This window comes from Mesocricetus auratus, unplaced genomic scaffold (genome assembly GCF_017639785.1).
Source record: "Mesocricetus auratus isolate SY011 unplaced genomic scaffold, BCM_Maur_2.0 Super-Scaffold_100025, whole genome shotgun sequence".
Taxonomy (NCBI): domain Eukaryota; kingdom Metazoa; phylum Chordata; class Mammalia; order Rodentia; family Cricetidae; genus Mesocricetus; species Mesocricetus auratus.
Genome location: NW_024429206.1, coordinates 15683327 through 15703984, shown reverse-complemented (window position 1 = coordinate 15703984; position 20658 = coordinate 15683327). Strand labels below are relative to the sequence as shown.

The 20658-nt window shown below is 46.6% G+C and overlaps 1 non-coding gene across 1 annotated transcript; it reads right to left on the bottom strand.

Annotated features, from left to right (window-relative positions):
- Positions 1-222: 222 nt before the first annotated feature.
- LOC101822874 lies at positions 223-20587 on the bottom strand. The gene is made up of 4 exons (XR_005870927.1): positions 20414-20587; positions 19870-20004; positions 1392-1454; positions 223-1265 (listed from the first exon to the last, which is right to left on the bottom strand). It is a non-coding gene; the product is annotated as an uncharacterized LOC101822874 (transcript).
- Positions 20588-20658: the final 71 nt, after the last annotated feature.

Genomic DNA, 20658 nt, shown 5'->3' with positions numbered 1-20658 from the left:
AAAGGTTTCTCTCCCGTGTGCACTCTCTGGTGGATGCAGAGGCTGGAACTCTGACTGAAGGCCTTCCCACACCCACAACACCTATAGGGCTTCTCCCCTGTGTGCACTCTCTGGTGGATGCAGAGGCTGGAGCTCTGACTAAAGGCCTTCCCACACTCGTAACATTTATAGGGCTTCTCTCCAGTGTGGACTCTTTGATGCATGCAGAGGCTGGAGGTGTGCCTGAAGGCTTTCCCACACTCTTCACATTTGAAGGGCTTCTCCCCAGTGTGGACTCTCTGGTGCATACAAAGGTTAGAACTATTACTGAAACCCCTCCCACACTCACTGCAGACATACGGCTTCTCACCAGTGTGGACTCTCATGTGGATTTGAAGATGGGAGCTCCAGTTGAAGGCTTTGCCACACTCATAGCATTTATAGGGCTTTTCCACAGTGTGGATTTTCTTATGTCTATTAAGTTTTGTTGTCGTGCTAAAATCCTTACCACAATCATCACATTTATAGACCTTCTCTCCTGTGTGGTCTCGCCAATGAATATGAAGTTCTGATATGTGAAAGAAACCCTTATCACACTTGTCACATTTATGGGGTTTCTCTGCTGTGTGGATTTTCTGGTGCATAAAAAGATCTGCTCTCTCAGAGAAAAATTCCCTGCACATGGGGCACTTGTAGATCATTTTTCCTATTTGGTATCGTGACTTAGAGAAGAAAGTGTCCTTATAACTCTGAGTTCCAGGACTGCTACTTCATAAAGCGTCTTATTTTGCCATCTTGGCAGTCTATCTCAGGCCTGCTCTATTGGGCAAGCTTACCATCAGCCTCAGCTTCTCCCTGCCTGTCTTTCTGTGGAAGGCTTCTTCCTGCATAGTGTTCCTCACTCAGCTCTTACTGATTACGAAGTCGCACTGGCTTTCATATGAATCCCATAGCTCCTCAGCACAGAGCTTTCTTTCCTTTAGATCCCTTGTAGTCAACATTCCAGGGGCAGGAAAGAGTAAGCCTCTGTTTTGAGACCCTGGATTCTTTCTGATGTGCAGTACTCTTCTACTTTTCACCCATAAAACAAAGCCTGTGTAGTGATCTGTCTGCCCAGGGCAGAAGGTGCCAGCTGATGGTGAGCCCCGGTAGCTCTCCAAAAAGAGTCAGAATGTCGCTCTGCCTCCTGCCCATCAGATGGCAGGCCTTGACAGCATGAAGGTTCCTTGGCTCCAGGCACAGCCAGTCTTGCTCCTGGGGACTCTATACAGTAGCACGCTGGTTTTCTGTAATACAAACAATAAACAACATACAACATCCTTTCTGTCCAGAAACATCCATTGATCTCAGGATTAATGTTACTTAAATGAAACAGAGGGAGTATGGGGGAATGACCACACACACACACACACCTTTTTTTGATCCCGAAGAGGCAGCTCTTGTCTTCCAGAGACACGTCTCTTGGACTTGCAGGTCTGAGAAGAGAATTTGAAGATATCATCCTCCTGTTCTAAGCCAAGTACGTGATCAATTATAGCAGCTCATCAATTATCTGAACATCAAGGAGAGAATCTGACAGAAAAGAACTCCTCCCAATACTCATAAGCAAGTTCAAAGAATAGCTATCCTGCAGAAGAATAAGAAAAAGTATCTCTGCTTTGAAAGACTGACCCCACATTCGAGAAAGAAGACACAACATTCCCTGGCTGAACCATCCTCAATGTCTTCCTGGCATACTAATAACATGTGATCCTTACCCTGGCACTGAGGCCCTTCATGGCCTGTCTGATCTTCTCTGCTTTCTGTACTTGGCTCTCCTCTTCAGTTCTCACACAACCCAACCACAGCCTGCCTTACAACCTTTCCATACTGTTCCCAGGGCTGGATCCACTCTCCCATGTGGCTATGTCAGTTCGCTAAGTAAAGGAGGTCCCTAGCAGAATTCAACGTTAACCTTATTTGGTTTCTTCAAAGCACATACAACTTGTAATTATCTTGTTTCCCTGGCCTTTGACCCCCCTGTACTGGGATGTAAGTACTGAGGAAAGAACTCAGCATGCTGCTTACTATCACACTCTGGCAGTTAGTGCTTCCTAAGTCCATGATCCTTTAGGACCCCTGCTCATACCCCACTGGGGCTGCCTCATTCTAGAGAGCAGATGGGGAAACATTCGCCATTGCTTTATTTCAGGCTTTTGACAGTCACAGTGAACAAAAATAGAATGATGAGGAGGGGACAAAAGAAACAAAATTCCCAAATCACCCACTGGAAATTATCTGAGGCTATGTCAGCAATCTTTTTCATCTCAGACATTTTATACAGTGTTACATCAATTAATGAATAAAAGGGTACAGTTGGCCTGCCCCCCCCCGTGTGTGTATGTGTGTGTGTGTGTGTGTGTGTGTGTGTGTACATGTGACACGACACACACGAAGTCAGAGAAAACCTCAAGAGTTAGTCCTTACTTTCCACCTTGTTTGAGATAGTCTTGTTTTGTCATTGTGAGCTGTCAGGTATAGTTGGCCTGCCCCCCCCCTGCACCCTTGGCTTCTTGCTGCAGACAGGGTAACTGCCTATATAGCCTGGCTCAGGTTTCTCTGCCTGCTCCCTGGCAACTTACTGAAACAGAACAGAGGTTCAGGTTGGTCTGGGACATTGTCCACTGTCTTATTATGAGGATCTTGTGGTCATAACACCTTGACCCAGAGCAAGCCAGTTGATTTTTGCCATCTCTCTGTTGACATTTTGGTCACCATGTACCCTGTATGTGTATGGAGCAATTGTTAAGAGTCATTTTAGGGGCTGTAGAAATGTGTCAGTGGTTAAGCACTCTTTTTGCACATAGCTCCCAACCACCTGTAACTCTAACTTCAGAGAGTCTGACATCTTTAACTTTTACACACACACACACACAGCCATAAAATAAATAACCCTTTTTAAAAATCTGTTGTTTTATATGGAGGCTTTTAAGGGTTGTGGAGGTGGCTCAGTAGGTAAAAGCAGATGCTGTTCAAAAGCACAAGGACTCAAGTTTGAATCTGCAGAACCTTGGTTGAGCTGAGCATATTAGTGTGTGTCTATGTGTCTGTAATCCCAGCACTCATACAGTGAAATGGGAGGTGAAGACAGAAGACTCCCTACAAGCTCCCAAGCCAGCAACTGGCCTTCCTCTGAGCCAACACCAAACCCAATTTTTAGGAAAACAAAACGAAAAGACAAAAAAGGAAGTGAAATTTCAGAAAATGTACTAGAGAACCAGCCAAAGGCCTAAATACTAGGCAAAGCTTCGCAGATTAGACCCTCACAGACAAAGGCGTGGCTCAGTGACGTACCAGGATTCCAGTAGCAGTAAGCTCCAGTGCCCAGTAGGACCTACTTGGTGTGCTTGCCTGTTCAAGCTGACCTCACACTGAGGTGACATTGAGGACTGGTGCCATGAGGCAACAAGTCAAAAACCAATCTTAAATGCCAGAAAAGGATACCAAGAAGAGAGGCTCTAGATTGTGGTACTGCAAAGGGGACTCTGACGCTAGGATATAGACAGGACAGGTGGGATGTGGAACGGGGTGATGGCAGATGTCCCTCAGAGGCTGTCAGGCCACAAAGCTGCATGTGGCTCCTTCACAAGCTTACGAGCTTCAGTTCCTAGCTACAAGGAAGGAAGATCAGGAGAAGAGAACAGAACAAGCAGATACTCCAAATGAGCCCTCGTCTGAGGCAGAACTTGAGAGACAGACCCTCTACTAAGATAAAAAGTTCAGAGTCAGGCTGGGGAGGAAGGACTAGTAGCAGCACTGGAAACATAGCTTCCTTTAATGTTCCCTGGTACACGCACAGTTGACCAGAAGGTTTAAGTTTATTGATTGAAAAAGGTGAGCTCTTGAATTTCTGGGGATTTCTCTACATGGACCCATAATTTCCATCCAGTAATGCAGAGCAAGGTGCACAGTCTCCACAGAGCAGCAGCTGGGGTGGCGGCACACCGTGGGGTAGGGACCAGGAGAATGTAGGTGCCAACACTGGATGCCAGTTCTCTGAGGTGGAAGCAGAGGATGGTAGGTTATAACTATGCTGTATGTACATGGACAACTCTGTAGGGGGCCCCAACTAAACTCCTGGAAAGCTGCAGTCACACACAGTCAGCCACTGTGAAACAGGCAGCGGTCAGGACTTCCAAACAGGCACACAGCTGTCTCCACTGGCTGAGAAGAAACAAGAAACTCATTGGTTGAACTTGCCCAACCTGGCTAGCCACTAGGTAAGGGTAGCAGAATGGCACCCTGGGAAATAACTCTTGGAAGATCATAGGAAGATGTGTGCAGAGCAGCTGGGGGCTGACGGTATTTGGAATAGGGGTGTGAAAATGATGGTTTTCCACAGATGGGAAACTGAGTGAAATGCATATATTGAATGAAATGAAAAGGATTTAGACATGTCCTCCTCAGCACCAGACCCGGCATACAGGTCCCAACATGATTTTGCATCTATTACAAATTGAGATGGAGCTAGCTCTGAGAGCTCAAGGCTATAGTACTCTGTGCTTTGTTCTATTAAAAAAGGACACCCATGTTCAGATTGCCAAGACCAATAGCAACTGGTAATCAGCAGTCACCACAGACTAGCTCTGGGAATGGCCAGAAACAAGAACATGCAGCAGGTAGGGTACTCAGGTTCCTAGGACTCCATTTGTTCCTTTGTTTAAATTCATTAGAAATTTTCATAAAAAGCCTGAGAGGCCTCTGCATATACAACTGCTGTGATAAGGGGTTCTAAAGCCCCAAGAAAGACATACAACAGCACTCTCACAACTCAGGTGAGTAATCCATGCGACCCAGTCACAGCATCCCACATCACAGAGAGGCTAAGGCTAGCCTGTGTGTCTGCCATGAGGACTGAACTGTCCTTTGCCCACAAATACCCCCATCCCAGCATTTTGCCTAGCGAACACCATGGAGTCTTCCCTACTCACAGCATCTCCAGTCCTACCGCTGAGATATTGGCTGACTCCTTCCCACTTGCCATTCTAGCTCAGCTCCCACAGTGCCCCTGCTCTGCCACCGCACCGATTGTGGCACCCAGGCTCTGTCTTTACCAGAAACTCTGTTCTAAAACTCACGCTAATCAACCTTCCTGGGGTCACCATTCTTTCACACCTGATGCAGACTCCAACTCAACCACTAACTGCTGACTTTCATGCCATTCTGAACAATGTCCCAGTCTTTCTGAAATTAGCTCTCTACTTATCTGGACAAGATCCTGAGCACTGAAACGGTGCCATCAGACTTCATCCGGATCATAAATCTCAAAAGGACACTTAGCCCCTCCCTATTTTTCTGAAAGTTCCAGATTTACACTCACTCAGTATTTAATTTCTTTTCAAGTTCCCCATGAGCCTAGGACAAGGATCTCTGCTAGCATCCAGGCTGTTCTCCTCTATTTCGACACTCAGGTTTATCTCCTCTATGGGTTCTATGGAATGTGTTCCTGTCTGGTCTGTAGAAGGATTTCTTCAACCCTAACAGTTGTCAGCCAAGACCCAGCAGAAGTCCCCAAAGAGCTCTGAACTCAGGATGCTCTAGGTTGTCACCTCCCACATGGAATAGTTCCGTTCCCACAGCCTTGTCATGACTGACCAGGTCTAAGATACTTCTGCAAACAGCCTCTCTCTACTGACTGCCAACCCTCACCTGCTTTCCTGCCAGCTCGGTTCACCAAGTCCCTTCTGTCCCAGGTTTCCTTCTCTTTAGCTTATATGGCCTGACACCCTGTAATAATCAAGTTCTAACTGCAGTCCTTCGTACTCCCCAGACATAGCTCTTCCAAACACAATGCTGGGACTGTCCTTCCTCATTCCTCCCCACCTAAATCCTCAGCTTTACCTTACAAGACACAACAAGGCAGGAAGAAAGGCTAGCACTGGCTGTTCTAACAGGAGAAAATTTCACCAGTGGATCTACCTCCAGGGCTCAGTCACTCAGGTGCTAGGGGAGAAATGCTGATTGCTGGCTTTCTGCAAGATGGGGTTTTCTAACAGACACATCAAATGTCTGCCCATCCAGATCTCTGCCTTCTCACACGGATATAGGCCATGACCTGGTTTCCACTGTTCTGAGCCTCCCACCTGCTGGGAATGTATGTGGTTTCTGCCAAACTTGGCAAGCAGCTACCACACCATCTACATGTATCCCCTCAGACCTGCAGCCAGTTCACTTTGCACATGTCCAGAGAATAATGACTTAACACAGGATGTGAACATATGTGTACCCCCCCCCACTGTCCTCTTTCCCTCCTTCTGCAAGTGAAATGCCGCAATTCTACCTGAGATCCACATTCCCCCAAGGACATCTGAAATGGAACTGTTCAGAAACATCTGCAGTTCTTTGAAGACAATGACCCTATTACTCAAAAGTCAAGTAAAATGATGCTTTTAAGGAACCTAAAAGCACTGCAAGCTCTCTGCAGCTCTCTAAGATACTCTGAAGTACCAGTAACCCTACTCTAGGCAGAGTGTCTATGAAACACTTGAGTGTGGGAGTAGCCTCTCTAAGTCGGGGTCACAGACATATCCATCATATCTCACTCTACTCAGAGCCAGACCCACGAAGCATGTGATATGTAATCAGGCATCCCAAGTGTTAGGAGCAGTTTCTGGGGAAAGAAAATGAAAAGCAGACATGTTGAGCATTTCTCTACTGCAGCACTTCTCCAGAAACCTTATCCCTCACACTGCAGAAGGAAACAGCTACCAGATCACCTTTCTCATTGACAGCTGCAGATGGTGTCACAGTGGCTGGATAAGACTCCAAGAAAGATGGTGATACATGGGTGGGGAAGTGCAATGAGTCACAGCAGCTTTGAGAACTGATGGCTGTGCTGGAAGATCCTGAATCCCAGCTTCCCCAGGGCATGCTGATGAGTGGCTGTGATACTCAAAGCCATCATACCTGCCAGCCTGCAAGACAGCTGTTAGCAGAAGAGATGACACAGCCCTGTTGCTTACCCAAGACACAGAACACACAGGCCTGCAGCACACATGACAAACCCAGGATCCTTTAGGCAGGCTCTGGGAGAGGCCGTCCCCCAGGAACATAGATGGTGAGCACTTCTAGGAGGGAAGTAGAAGTTCATGTGGGGAAGGCAAGGGGTGGAACAGAAGCAGAACCTTAGTCAAAAGCTCCCACCAGCACGAGACACACTCCATGTGAAATGACAGGTTTCCCAGAGATAAAACCATTCCACTATAAGACCCCTAGTGGTAATGTCTCAATCTTCAGAGACAGGAAGGCACTGAGAGCTAGTTCCAAGGGCAGACTGACAGCAGGGAACAAAGATGGGCTGCTCCAGGGGGAGTGCAGTCTTACAGGAGTAAGAGCTCTAGGAAAATATGATTTAGCACTCATTTCTTAGCTACATGCTGCTCGGAGTTCTGTGACAGGAACACCCTCTTCCACTTCAACACCTCTCCAATGCTGCTTTCTCAGAATCATCTGAGCCTTGCTCCTGACATCCCTCTTCCCTCAATATGGCTTTTCCTCTGATACCCACTCTGGTCCCAAGCCCCTCTCCTATGTAGCCCAACTACAGTTCAGGAACAGAACCCCTTGTTCTAACTACAGGACCAAGTGCCGACACTCTTCTAACATGATCAGTTCTACCAAGGAAGGAGACAGCATGCATTGGCCTCTCCCTAATCCCATACTTAATACAGATGGGATGTGCCCTCAACCTAGTTAAGATGAGGACTTAATTGATGAAGGTGGGCCCTACCTTTTTTAAAGCTTGGCATCCTTATAGCTATAGGAGCAACTAAGTGGAGACAGGCAAAGACTGAGATGTGTACACCAGCCGAGGCATATCAAGGTTACTGGCTGCCCCCAGACACTGGAGGAGACAAGACTGTAGCTTCCCCGGGGCTTCAGAAGGAGCAGGGCTACCATCATCTCACAGCAGTCAGAAAAACTACTAAAGAAGGAAAAGACACACTATCATCTGGGGACGGTGCACACAATGGATATCTCCTTGTTAGTGATGTGTATGTTTTATATTACCCATACTCCTCCTAAGTCTGTCTCACCTAAAAGTTGGATTCCCCTCCTGCCTATGCACCCAGAGGGAAGAGGTACAGTTATCATTAACATACTTTCCTCCAAGAGGTGACACTTCACAAGCCCCTAATTTTCCCCTTTCCATTCTAGTACCTTTTGCTTTCATTTGCCCAGAAAACAAAGTTCCGTAAGCAGTGAGTAGTTCTCTCCAACCCCCTTTTAGCTGGTAGCAGCAGGGCAAAGACTTACCACCAGAGCAGCCAGTAATAACAGTCTGTATGCCTTGGACACAATGCAGGCAGCATTGCCTCATCCCCATCCACAACACAAACACACAAACTTCTGCCTGCCTGCATGCGTGCATGTATCTTGATTGATACCTGAGAGAGAGGTGTGAAGCCCTTCTTAGGACCAGAAGACTCTGTACTCCAACATGATGATACCCACTCTCTCCTTTCTCATCAGTCACAGCAGATGGGTCCTGGGCCACTGTCCCACAAATCACAGTGAGGCCACACCTACAAGGTTCACCAGCTGTCCCAACTTTTCTAACACAGCTGCTAAGGCTTGCAGCTCTGTGCACCACACCTGAACTCAGCTGATGGCAGCTGTGAAGGCCTGGAGCCAGGTCATCCTTTTTCAGGGTACTGTCTGTCATAGCAGGAAAATAGGCCTTCTTCCTCCTCGGGGCCAACTACAATACTGAAAGCCAGATATTTAAACTTAGGTTTGAGTTGTCCAACTCAGACAAGTCTCAGCATGTACCAGGGTTTCATGAATCTGTTTAGTATGGTTGGACCTTCTATACTAGAGGTCCACTTTCAACTTTGCTAAAGACTGTCTTGTTCCTCTGGAGCTGACTGACACTGGGCAGTATCTCAGTAATGGGTCATAAAGATTCAGATGTTCCTGTAACAGTAGGCTTCTCCTGGATGGATTCTGAGTGCCCTCCTGCCTGCCTCCACTGTAACAGAAGATGCTTCCCTAAGTGTTTTTTAAACACTTTAGGTTCTGAAAACTTTAGGCCGCTTCTTAGACTTGTCAAATGTGGCTCTGATATGGAGACAACAAGCAAGTTCTATCTTTCACCTTTTCTGGAATCATATCAATCAAAGTGTAAAAACCTTGCTCCCTTATTAACAGAAGATCTGATGTCATTCTTGCTGCCTTATCTGGATCTGCCACTACTGACTGGGAAAAGCTTTAGTCACCCTGTATGACTGTAGGTCATGGACTGAGGCCCACTGAAGGACCTTCTGGCAGAGAGGCAGCCTCAACTCTCCTTTCTCTTTCTTCATGTCCTACATACCTCCAGGTCTAGGCTCCCTGGTTTTACTCATAACAGACTGAAGTGTACCTGGGTCATAGGTTTTTTCAGAGGCATAAGGACAGGATGCCTTCACTGTCCTAGGGGTGTTGTACTTCAGAGGCCTTAACTCAATGAGGAAAAAAGACAAAGGGTTGTCTGAGTTTTTAAACGAGAAATTTCCACAAAGACTATGAAACTGGGTTCAGAAAAGGACAGAAACTATAGAGGGAATGAGGCCAACTTCTCTTCTGAGTGAGGATGAGTGCATGTGTTAAGAACATGATGGAAAGCCCTGGGTGTCTATCTACAGCTCTCTCAGCAAAATCTTGCTGAAATGACCTAGAGCCTGGCACAGCTGGGTGGAGGCCCGGGCACTGCCATCTGCTGTGTGATCCAGGCTGATCTCAGGCTATCTGCACAATAAGATAATAATGTCTCCACTGACTAGCTGAGATAATTACAGAAAGGAACAAAAAGGAAAGTGCCTATCAGAGTGCCCAGAGCACAGTTGAGGCTAAACAAATGTTTATTTATTTCCTGTACTTTAATTAGTGCATAATAGAGTCTGCTGTCTGCCAATTGTGCTACTTCATGGGCAAAGGTTTTTGAAGACTATGAGCTCATCTTCAGTAATGCAGGATCCTCCTCCACCCCAAAGCCTTGTCCTGCCCCCTCCATGCCCCCCACTACTGTCCTCACTCTTCAACACCACCTACAGAAACAGTAATGTAATGGACAGGTGACAGCCTGGGGATGGCATACACAGGACTAAACATCTCTTTTCTACCTAGTAAATGTGAATGTAACACCAGAGTAACCTGGAAGGCAGAGGGCTTATATACAAAAGACCCAAATTCAAATCCTTGGTTGAACACTAACTAGCTATGCTCCTACTGGTAACTTGTCCCCATCAGCCTCAGCTTGAACAGCTGACCAAAGTTAAGAAAGCTGCTAGGGTTATTTCAGGTGCAACCTCACCCAACCACCCATTAGAGTAGATATCTACTCTGCCCTTATGAAGGAAGAGCATGATGGGTAACGAATAAAACAGGAGCTCCTCAGGGCATGGCTAGAAGGCCTAGTAAGGGTCAGGGCATGACAGTATAAAAATGCCTCCTTTTATACTCTGCCTACTCCAGAGTAGTGTACCAATCCACACTATAGGATGGATGGTGGGAAGTAAAAAGAAAGGATAGAGAGGTAGGCCAAACCTTTCTTGATAGGACTCACGTAGTAACCCAGCTTCCTTCCTCTACTGTTGCAGTAGTGAATCCCAAAGGGATAAGACCAGCTCAGGCCCCAGGATAATAAGGCTAGAAAACTCCAGCCACTGCAGGAAAAGGCAGAAGAAAGGCTGAAGAATAGCATGGGCACAGAGCAGCCAGCCCCAGGGAGACGAGACAGTCTTCAGCAAGGTGGAAAGTGGACCTCCTTTCCCACCAGCATCCCCCACCCTTACAATCCATTTCTCTGCTGTCTCTATGAATCACATGACTCAGGGACACTAGCATGGGTTATTGCTATACCTGGGTCATAACTCTTTAGCTGTACCACTTAACAAAAAAGAGAGAAGTGAATCTATATATATAGGGAAGCCTGTTGTCACTTGGGGCACAAGCAGTCTATGTCCCCTAACAAGGAACCAGACAGTGAGCACCCTGACCTAAGACAGAGTGAGCAGAACTCAGGACTGGTACAGGGAGAGAAGTACAATGGCCTACCCACAAAGGACACTTAAATTATAAAAATAAATACTTCAAGGAGATTCTCTATCTTGGACAAATGGTGAAGTAATGGAAAACTGACTACAGTGACTAGAGCCTCAGGGCCACTAGTGGTTGCAAGACTATAAGTCTTAGGGTCCTGCTAGACGGAGAGAGGACAAAAGCACCAGGCTTACATGACTGAAAGCTGAGGAGCACAGACGTTTTTTAACAACTGAGTATTATAAATGGACAATATGAAGAGCTCACAAGACAGGACAGACCAGTCATACCAGGGGGCTTGTGTAAGCATACAGGATTCAATACCTGAAAAGCATGAAAGTGAATACTCAAGAAACTATGGGAAAGAAAAGCAAGGCCGTTTGTACAACTTTCCTCAGTACCACAGTGATCCTCCAACTGTAAGGAACTATATCCAACTGAGATGGAGGTCATGGGTGCTGGATGGCTGACTCGGCTGGCAGGAAGCCCAGGGAGGAAAAAGCCAGTGGTGTGGTTCAGGTCAGAGGAGCACTGAAGACAAACCCAAGTCAGACAGAGGGACTCCTGGCCTGGCTTTACCCTCCCTGTTGGGTAACCTTCACTTGAAGGTAAAGAAAGGAATTACAATGAAGGCCCCAGATCCTACAAGGTACTAACAGGATGAAGTTTATAAATGATGCCTGGGCACTGACAGTGATGCTCAGTTTGATGGGTCGGGTCATCACTGATGGATGTACAGACACTGTCACTGCTGCACTTACTCACTCCCCACCACACACTCATGGCAGTTTGGATAGAAACCTCAAGGTCTGTTTTTAGGCATGGAACTTCACCCTTCTTGGGAGGTATGACAAGACACCAAAGGACTTCAGCATCAACTTGCTGCCATGTTTTCGCCCAGATCAGACATGTATTCAACCTGTTATGCTGTGAAGTTGGGGTGATGCTAAACTGTTCTGAGGCTTTAGGGAGAGAAACACATGACAGGCAGGTGGCCACACTGATGATGGAAGTGGCCACAGCATTTCTAGTGTTTATGTGTAGGAGAAACAGGACTGTTAGTGCCAAGGACAGGCTCTACACTGTCAAAGCAAACAGAAAATACCTTCAGTATATCAGGGACAGTTTCTCACCAACTTCTCTACAGATAGAAGGGGACTGTGGGACATGCTATATTGGAGGAGTTGCACATAATTCTGATATTGGTCCTGAATGAGCACACCAGTCATAAGTGCCTCTCAGCCCATGAGAGCAAGCACAATCATCTGACTCCAGACCTTAACTGTGACCTAGGGTAGTGTCTGAAACAGCAATAAAAGCACCAACAAAAACAGCTTTCCCCTGTCTCTCAGGAATATAAACAATCCCAAGAGAATGCAGTGGTCAGCTTGAGAGAAGAAACTGGAAAATTCCAAGTACACAAGTGCTGTAGAAGGTCCGACAGATAGCAGCAAACCAGTCAGAAAGAAGGTGAACTCATTAGCAAGAAGCTGAAAGCTGAAGATGAAGAGGAAAAAATGAGTCCAGGGGCTTGGGAAAGACAAGAAAGGTCAACTGTCCTGGAAAAGATGCCTTTGTTCCTGAGGGTGTCCGGAGTCCCAAGAACACTGACAACACACATACCCCTTTTCTTAAAAGGGGCTGGTGAGATGACTCAGCAGTTAAGAGCACTGGCTGCTCTTCCAGAGGACCTGGGTTCAATTCCCAGGACCCACATGGCAGTTCACAGCTGTCTGTAACTCCTATTCCAGGGAATCTGACACACACATGTGGGCAAACAACACTGTACACCCCCCCACATCCTTCTCTAGTTGCCAGATGCCCTCCTCAAGTTGGGCTCAAGACTGACTTCTGTCATGCCTTTCCACCCACTGTACTGCTGACACCCTAAAATTCACTTTCCCCCAGTAACTAAGGGCCACATCTGCTCTTTCTCTCACAGGTTACTGGTGGTCATACTCCTTTGCCTCAATCGAGCATACTTCCCTAGCTGTAGAACTCCTCCACCCTCAGCTGGCCTAATAGGTCTCTGTAACCCCATCTCAAGTCCACTTCGATTCTCAACTCATATCCTTGCCAGTTTCAATCATATGGCCCAACTGGCAAATGGTTGTTACAAAAAAAAAAAAAAAAATCATCCCAGCACCTCCATAGGGCACTCTAACACCAGCTCGGAGACGGCTCAGCCATCCATCCACAGCTTAGCTCAGGTGAAGTCACTTGGGATGCAACCTCTAAAAGGCTGCCAAATATCTTGGGAATGTGAAGTTGATTCATGCAGCTTTCATGCAGGCTCCTGGGTTCCAGCTGAGGCTTACTACACAGTTCTATTACAAGGCAGAAACACAGTAAAGTAGAAGGTAGATTAACAGAGAACTGACAGCAGGGGCAGTAGTGACTCTGGAGTGTTTCACATCAGCACTGCATGTTAAAGTATAAGTAAGAAGATGATATGGGAAACCAGGGGAACAGCAACACTGGCTCTGCAGAAGAAAGTCTGCTGATTCTTTTCATTGGTTCACTGTGAACTTATGGGGATACACAGTCCCTCATGGGTAGAGCTCTGCCCTGGCTATCATGCTTTATCATAAGCTGTCACAACAGCATGGAGCATGCTATTCTGCATCTTATTTTATGAATTTGTAGGACTATTAAAAATAAAAGAGCTTTAGTCGGGTGGCGGTGGCGCATGCCTTTAATCCCAGCACCTGGGAGGCAGAGGCAGGCGGATCCTTGTGAGTTCAAGGCAAGCCTGGTCTACAAAGCAAGTTCTGGGACAGGCTCCAAAACTGCACAGAGAAACCTAGTCTTGAAAAAACCAAAAATAAATAAATAAATAAATAAATAAATAAGCAAGCTTTGGAATAACATGACTGAGATGCTACATGCTCCAAAGAGGAAAGCATGTGCAGAAACAACAGAAATTTCAAATATAGGTAGTCCAGAACCCTTTCCAACATCTCTTAAAATAAATTACTTGTTTAAAAACCTTTTCTTCCAGGGCTGGGTATGTAGCTTATTTAGCAGAGTGCTTAGCTAGCACCACGTAAAAACAGAACACATCATCCTCAGCTACTTAGTGAGCTCAAGGTCAGCCTGAGATACACAAGGCTGTAAGGCTGTTTCTCCCACATATACCCTCTGCTCTCCTAAAAGACCAAACTACCTGATTAAAAAAAAAAAAAAAAAAAAAAACCCATGGGCCCTGCCCTGGATGAAATGGGCCCTGCCCTGGATGAAATGACAGACTGTGGACACCCCCATGGAGGGCCTCACCCTCCCTGGGGAAATGAGGGGATATTGGGGAGAGGGCATGGGAGGAGGGGAGGGAAAGGGAGAGGGACCTGGAACTGACTTGTGAAGCAACCTTGTTTCTAATCTAAATTTAAACTTAAAAATAAAAAAAAAAAAAAACAAAAACAAAACTCTTTCACCACCCTCTCCAACAAGGATGCGTGACCTTACTTTAAACCTGGGCTTAAAGCATCAACCTAACACATAATGTATCGCCATGCTACCTCGGCGCGGTCTCATCTCACTTCCCCCAAACACTGAGCCAGGTTCTCCTACAGTCAAGCACTCTACTCTGTAGACTCAACACCATGAACCCCTAAACAGGAATGGAATGGAGGAGCAAAGCCACAGGTGCCTCCCAGAGAATCCACAGCTGTGCAGCAAAGCTGCATTGATGAGGTTAGCTGAGAGTGACTAGGGGCACCTTCTGATGTGGCTATTATGGGAAAATTTAGGTCACATTCAGAAAAGGGAATACAATGAAGAGGCAACGAATGCAGACAGACAAACAGAAGTAAACTGGACAGAGTGCAGCCACACTGACCCTCGTATGACGCCAGAACACAAACTCAGTTTTATGCTGTCCTTCTCAGAAAGCCCCTTGCCCCTCTTATACTCTCTATCTGGTGACACCACCCTCTTTCCTCTCCCAGAAGCATTTTGGTTATTTTGCAGAAAGAGGCTTTGTCCTCTGTGACATAGATGCCCAGCTGTGGCCCAGTATGTCTTCACTATGCTCCACATGGGCTCAACTGCTCTTAAAGATGTGACCTTTAAAGAAAATGACCAACTCCTAAAGCCCTATCTGTCTCTAAGGGCCAAGCTGGTATAGCCCTCAGGAAGCAGAGCCAGAGTGCCACTCTATGTCTTGTCCCTTCTTTACCATTCATCAGCATTACAGAATCACTCTGACACACTACTCTTGTCAGAGAAGACTGAAAGCAGGGCCACTAATGCCCAAAGCACCCCAGACTACCCAAACAAAACCCAAAGTCAGAGTCAGAACATCTGCAATAATTCTATCTGACAATTCCATCAACGATGAAGGCTAAGTTGTACAGACATGTCCTGGCTTAAACAATTTGCAATGTATAATTGTATTTCAAAAACAAATTACTACAGAGAAACAACTTCAATAACGAAGCTCAGCACTACACTTCAGAAAGCAAAGAGACACTCACTCACAAAGCCTTCCTGGAGGCTTTGTGACCGGTATATAGTTTCTTGGACCCTCAATTCAGTGGGTCCAAGCCCAAGTCTCATTATTGCACCTATTTTGCTAAATGGAACCCTCTGTCTTTTCATCTGTCCAAGCCAGAAGTCCAGGCACCATCTACCTCATCTACCAAGCCCTGTACACTCTACCTTACCAGGCTTCTCTAAACACATCATTTACTTCACCACCTATTTCTCCCAAAGCCTCCCTCCTTCCCTCCCTCCCCCATTATAATGGAACCTTTCTAAAACATCAGGTTGTTCTTATGTGCTGCTTACAATTTCTCAATGAGTTCCATCCACTTACATTGTAATTTCCAAATGTCTATGGTTTTAAAAGAACACACAACAGGGTGTGATGGTGCATGCCTTTAATCCTAGCACTTGGGAAGCAGAAGCAGGAGGATCTCTGTGCATTCAAGATCAGCCTGGTCTACACAGTGAGTTCCAAGACAGCCAGAACTACACAGAGAGACCCTGCTTCAAAATAAATGAATGAATGGATGGATGAAAGAAGTCATTCTTTTATTATGCAGCTAACAGGTCCCTGATATAATGTAATTTGTAAAACTAAACATTTCATTGTAAATACAACTTCCGTAACTATAAAAGGACAGATATATTTTCAAGTAGCTCAAAACCTTAATACCCAAAGTCCACAATTCTTAAGATTTTCATTTAATTTCTCATAGACAGTTTTCCATTCATAGGTTTTAGTGGAAGATTACTGAAATTTTTGTGTATTTATACTATGTCTGTAGCTGCGTCCTGGTTTTCCTCTATTTAATAGTCATAAGCTTTTAAAGGTATTTCCTTGGCATACATTTTGAGTAGCAGCATTATTTAGTAAATATATCATCACCATTTTACAACTAAACCCTGAAGATCATTCTACATATTTTGTACATAAGACTTTTCTTTTTTACTATATTTAAAAACATTCTCTTAGCAGGCCAGTGGTGGCACATGTCCTTAATGCCAGCACTCAGGAGGCAGAGGCAGGTGTATCTGAGTCTAAGGCCAGCCTGGTCTACAAGGCTACACAGAGACACCCTGTCTCAAAAAATCAAAAAGAAAAAAATTCCTTTAATGGTTCCCATGCCAAGAAACACAAGTACTGTGTTACTTGAATTATATGGCCAATATAGCACAAGAATATACCACTAGTACTGTACCCTTTAAACACACAGAACTTACAGCCTCTTTACTCCAAGTCAATGTTCACATAAACACCAGGAAGTGCAAAAGCACAAAGAAGGGAAACTGGCTCTCAATGATCCCCTGCAGAATCAACCACAGTTTTCACGGCCTCTTCTAGATAGCCTTCTGTTTTTACCCAAACATAATTATTTTGTTTTGTATGTTACAAAAATAGAAGGAAGTTTGTGTCTTTGTTCAACAGTGCACTACAGACACCTATCCAGGCTACCTCTTTCCAAGCCAACACACTATCCCCCCATACAGAAGTACCAAGCTTTCCCAGGATTGTCTTCAGCAATTCCTGATCTTGTCAGAGCTTTATACACATTGATGACCCCCAGGAACTGTGAAATTTGGACAGTTCCTTATTTTTATTCTATAAGTGTTTTGCCTGCATGTTTGCTTGTGTACCATGTGCATTCCTGCTGCCCAAAGAGGGAAGAAACTGGACAGTTGTGAGCTGTCATGCGGGTTCTGGGAATTGAATCTAGATCCTCTGGAAAATGTGTGTGTGTGTGTGTGTGTGTGTGTGTGTGTGTGTGTGTGTGTGTTTCAGGGTGTCTTTTTGGTTGGGAACATATACCCAATGACAGAGAATATGCCTGGCACCTAGAAGGTCCTAGAGAGGGGGAAAACTGTTTTTGCTCTTGCTTTTATTGAATCCCATCTCTAAAAAAAACAAAACAAAAACCCTGGGTCTTGGAAAAAAAAAAAAAAAACAGGGGCTGGAGAAATGGCTCAGAGGTTAAGAGCATTGGCTGCTCTTCCAGAGGTCCTGAGTTCAATCCCCAGTAACCACATGGTGGTTCACAACCACCCATAATGAGACATAGTGCCCTCTTCTGATATGTAGACAGAACATTACATAATAAATACATCTTTAAATAAATTAAAAAAAACATCTATTTTGGCTTCACTTTAACTAGTGGTCAGAATTCACCATGAGCTGGAAAAAGGCTGACCTTCCTCCAAGAGCACAGTGAAATGGCCAGTGTAGTCTTCCTACTTCAACTCTCTGCATGTGGCAACTGGAGAGGTTGTTTAAAAACCAAATTTCTAACCTGCCCTTTGAGTGAAGGCCATACATGATCTGCCTCCCCCTACTCCCTCAGGTTACTCTCCCTTTAAGCACCATGCAGCAACGCCTTAGATCCTACAACAGCACTACTTTCCTTCCCTTTAAGGCCTTCCCACATGGTGTTCCTCTGCTGGAAAATTATCCCCTACTTCACTGACACCAGGGCTTACTCATCTCTCAAATCCCAGCCTAAATTTTGTTTTGGGGGATGGAGGAATCATTCAGGGCCCTCGATCTAAAATGTGGTCCTCCTTTGTATGCTCGCTCACAGAAGGTGCTACCTAACTTTCCAGGCAGATAGCTTAGTTTGTCACTCTACAATTCACAAACTTTTAAGAGAACAAGACTAGGCCGGGCGGTGGTGGCGCACGCCTTTAATCCCAGCACTCGGGAGGCAGAGGCAGGCGGATCTCTGTGAGTTCGAGGCCAGGCTGGTCCAACAGCCTCCAAAACAATACAGAGAAACCCTGTCTCGTAAAAAAAAAAAAAAACAAAAAAAAAACAAAACAAAAGAGAGAGAGAGAGAGAGAGAACAAGAACAAATTAGTTTTCTTAGATTGCTCTAGGAACTCACATATAACTGAATGAAAAAGAAAACAAAAACCCACAGCTACAAAAGGTGTTGACTGAATTGACGGTATCTTAAAATGTTACTCCATTTCATCACTATCTCAGACAGTAAAACTTTCTGATGCACCTACAAAGGAGTTCCTTTTCCTGAAAGGGACTAAGGTAACCTGAACCTTCCATGGCCACAGGAAGCATGCAGAAAATGTACAACAGGAAGAATAAGTTTGTTTAAACGTCGTTGAAGCAAGATTTTTAGCTAAGCAGACTGCAGACACTCTGATCCAGCCAACTAACTAATGTGCTTTACTTTTGTTTAAATAGAAAAACATGTGCCTTGTAAAATATTCATTACAAACACACTATTGTCAGCATTTCATAAAAATTTTAACAAGACAAAAAACTTAAAAGCTTCAAAGTTGACCGTCATAAGTAGTTTATGCTATGCTCATCTGATGAAAAAGATAGACAAATTACATTGCAAGGCGGGAGCTGTGTATCACCAAGACGAATAACTCTCCAACTTTCACATGGCTTCACTGAGGTCTGTGCAGCAGATAGACCTGTATAGAAACTGAGGCTCTGAGCGTCCTCCTCGAGGTCACAAGCACAGTAACAGTCTGCAATCCCCTCGGGGAGGGCTGAGAGCAAATTTCTAATCAAGGAAGCCCCCATATTAAATGTTTCTAGTCTACAGTTAGCATAGTTCTGTAGCTTCCTCCAATAAAATTCCATCTTACCATAGAATGACACTAGGCTTTTCCTTGATTTTTAAAAGTTGTTCTTTAGATTAAATCTTCAATTGCCATCACTGTTAGACATGACTAAACAAGTAATGATAGGCCCACATTCTAGAGCATCAGGCCACCGTTCTGAAAAAAACATTACAGGGTAAAATGAAAAAATGCACAACCAGTTAGACTCAACATGACGGAAAGCCCTCCCATAAAACAACTTTTAACAGATCTAGGAGACACACCACGTGCTGGAGATGGGCTAACGGACTTGTCATCGGTGACACATGCTCTTTTACAAGAAAACATCTTTCTCTGCTCATCTACAATTAATTTCTAAATCTTAACCTGGAGGTGGTACAGGATGTCACTACTTTTCTTCTCTGGGAAACCACACACCTACCGAGTAAGTAGAGGCCAGGCCCGCTCTGAGAGTTCCACCCCTCTAAAACCATACAAGCTTTAAAGGGCACACACTGTCCCTGGCAAGGAGGCACCGGCTTGGGACTGTGACTTCCAATCCCGGGACTCCTTTGTTGCAACAGGCACACTATAAACTCTCGATGGGGACAGGCGCAACCCCGAGACCGACTTGGGGGGAGTTTGGCCAGTAAGGACTCACAAAGAAGCCCGAATTCGCGGAGAGCGACGACCTGGCTGAAGACGCGGAGGCCGTGAGGGAGAAGGGCGCATGGGGCTCGGCGGCGGCAGGGGAGTTGCGCGTCCCACCGGCCGGCTTACCTGCGGGGAGCCGGGCCCAGGCGGTGGTCAAACAATGGAGGCGTCCGGCGGCGGCAGCCGGACTTGCTGGGGCAGCGGGGAGGTCCTCATCACCTCGGCGGGATGCTGGGCGACCTCGGCCGGGGCTGCGCAGTGCTGGAAAACGACAGGACACAGCGCCATGCAGCGGGCCGCTCCGCGCCCCCCGTGCCCCGGCTCGCGCGCGGCCATTACCGCTCTCCCGGGACCCGCCTGGATCCGCTCCAGGGCGCGGCCCTCGGCTCCCAGGGCTGCGGCGCTCCCGCCCGCCTCGGCCCCGACAACAATGGGGCCCGGCCCGGGAGTTCAGTTCCCGCGGGGACTGTCCAGCCTCGCCCCGGGCTCGTGCCGCAGCGGGCGCCGCGCTGACCTTCCCTCCCCGCCATGCCCGCGGCCCAGGCCCGGCTGAGTGATGGGTTGTTTTCCTTTTCTTCAGCCCCCGACTCCACCGCCTTCCGCCCCTAGCCCGCTCGTCGGCCCACGCCCCGTCCTGAAGAGCCAAGACAGACAGACAGACACACATTACCGTCGGCCGGCCCAACTCACTCCCAAGTGCGGCGGAGGAGCGCGTCTAGGCCGCGGACTCCGCGCGCCCACCGGCCCTCTCCGGGGGACACCTCACAGGTGCGCCTCCGAGCCTCGCGCGCGCGCGCCCGCGCTCCGCTCACCCAGACGCCTCCGGGGGGAGACGGCGCGCGTGCGCACGCGCGAGGCCGGCCAGCCCCCCCCCGAGAGGGGCGGGGAGACCACGAGGGGCGCGGTACGCATGCG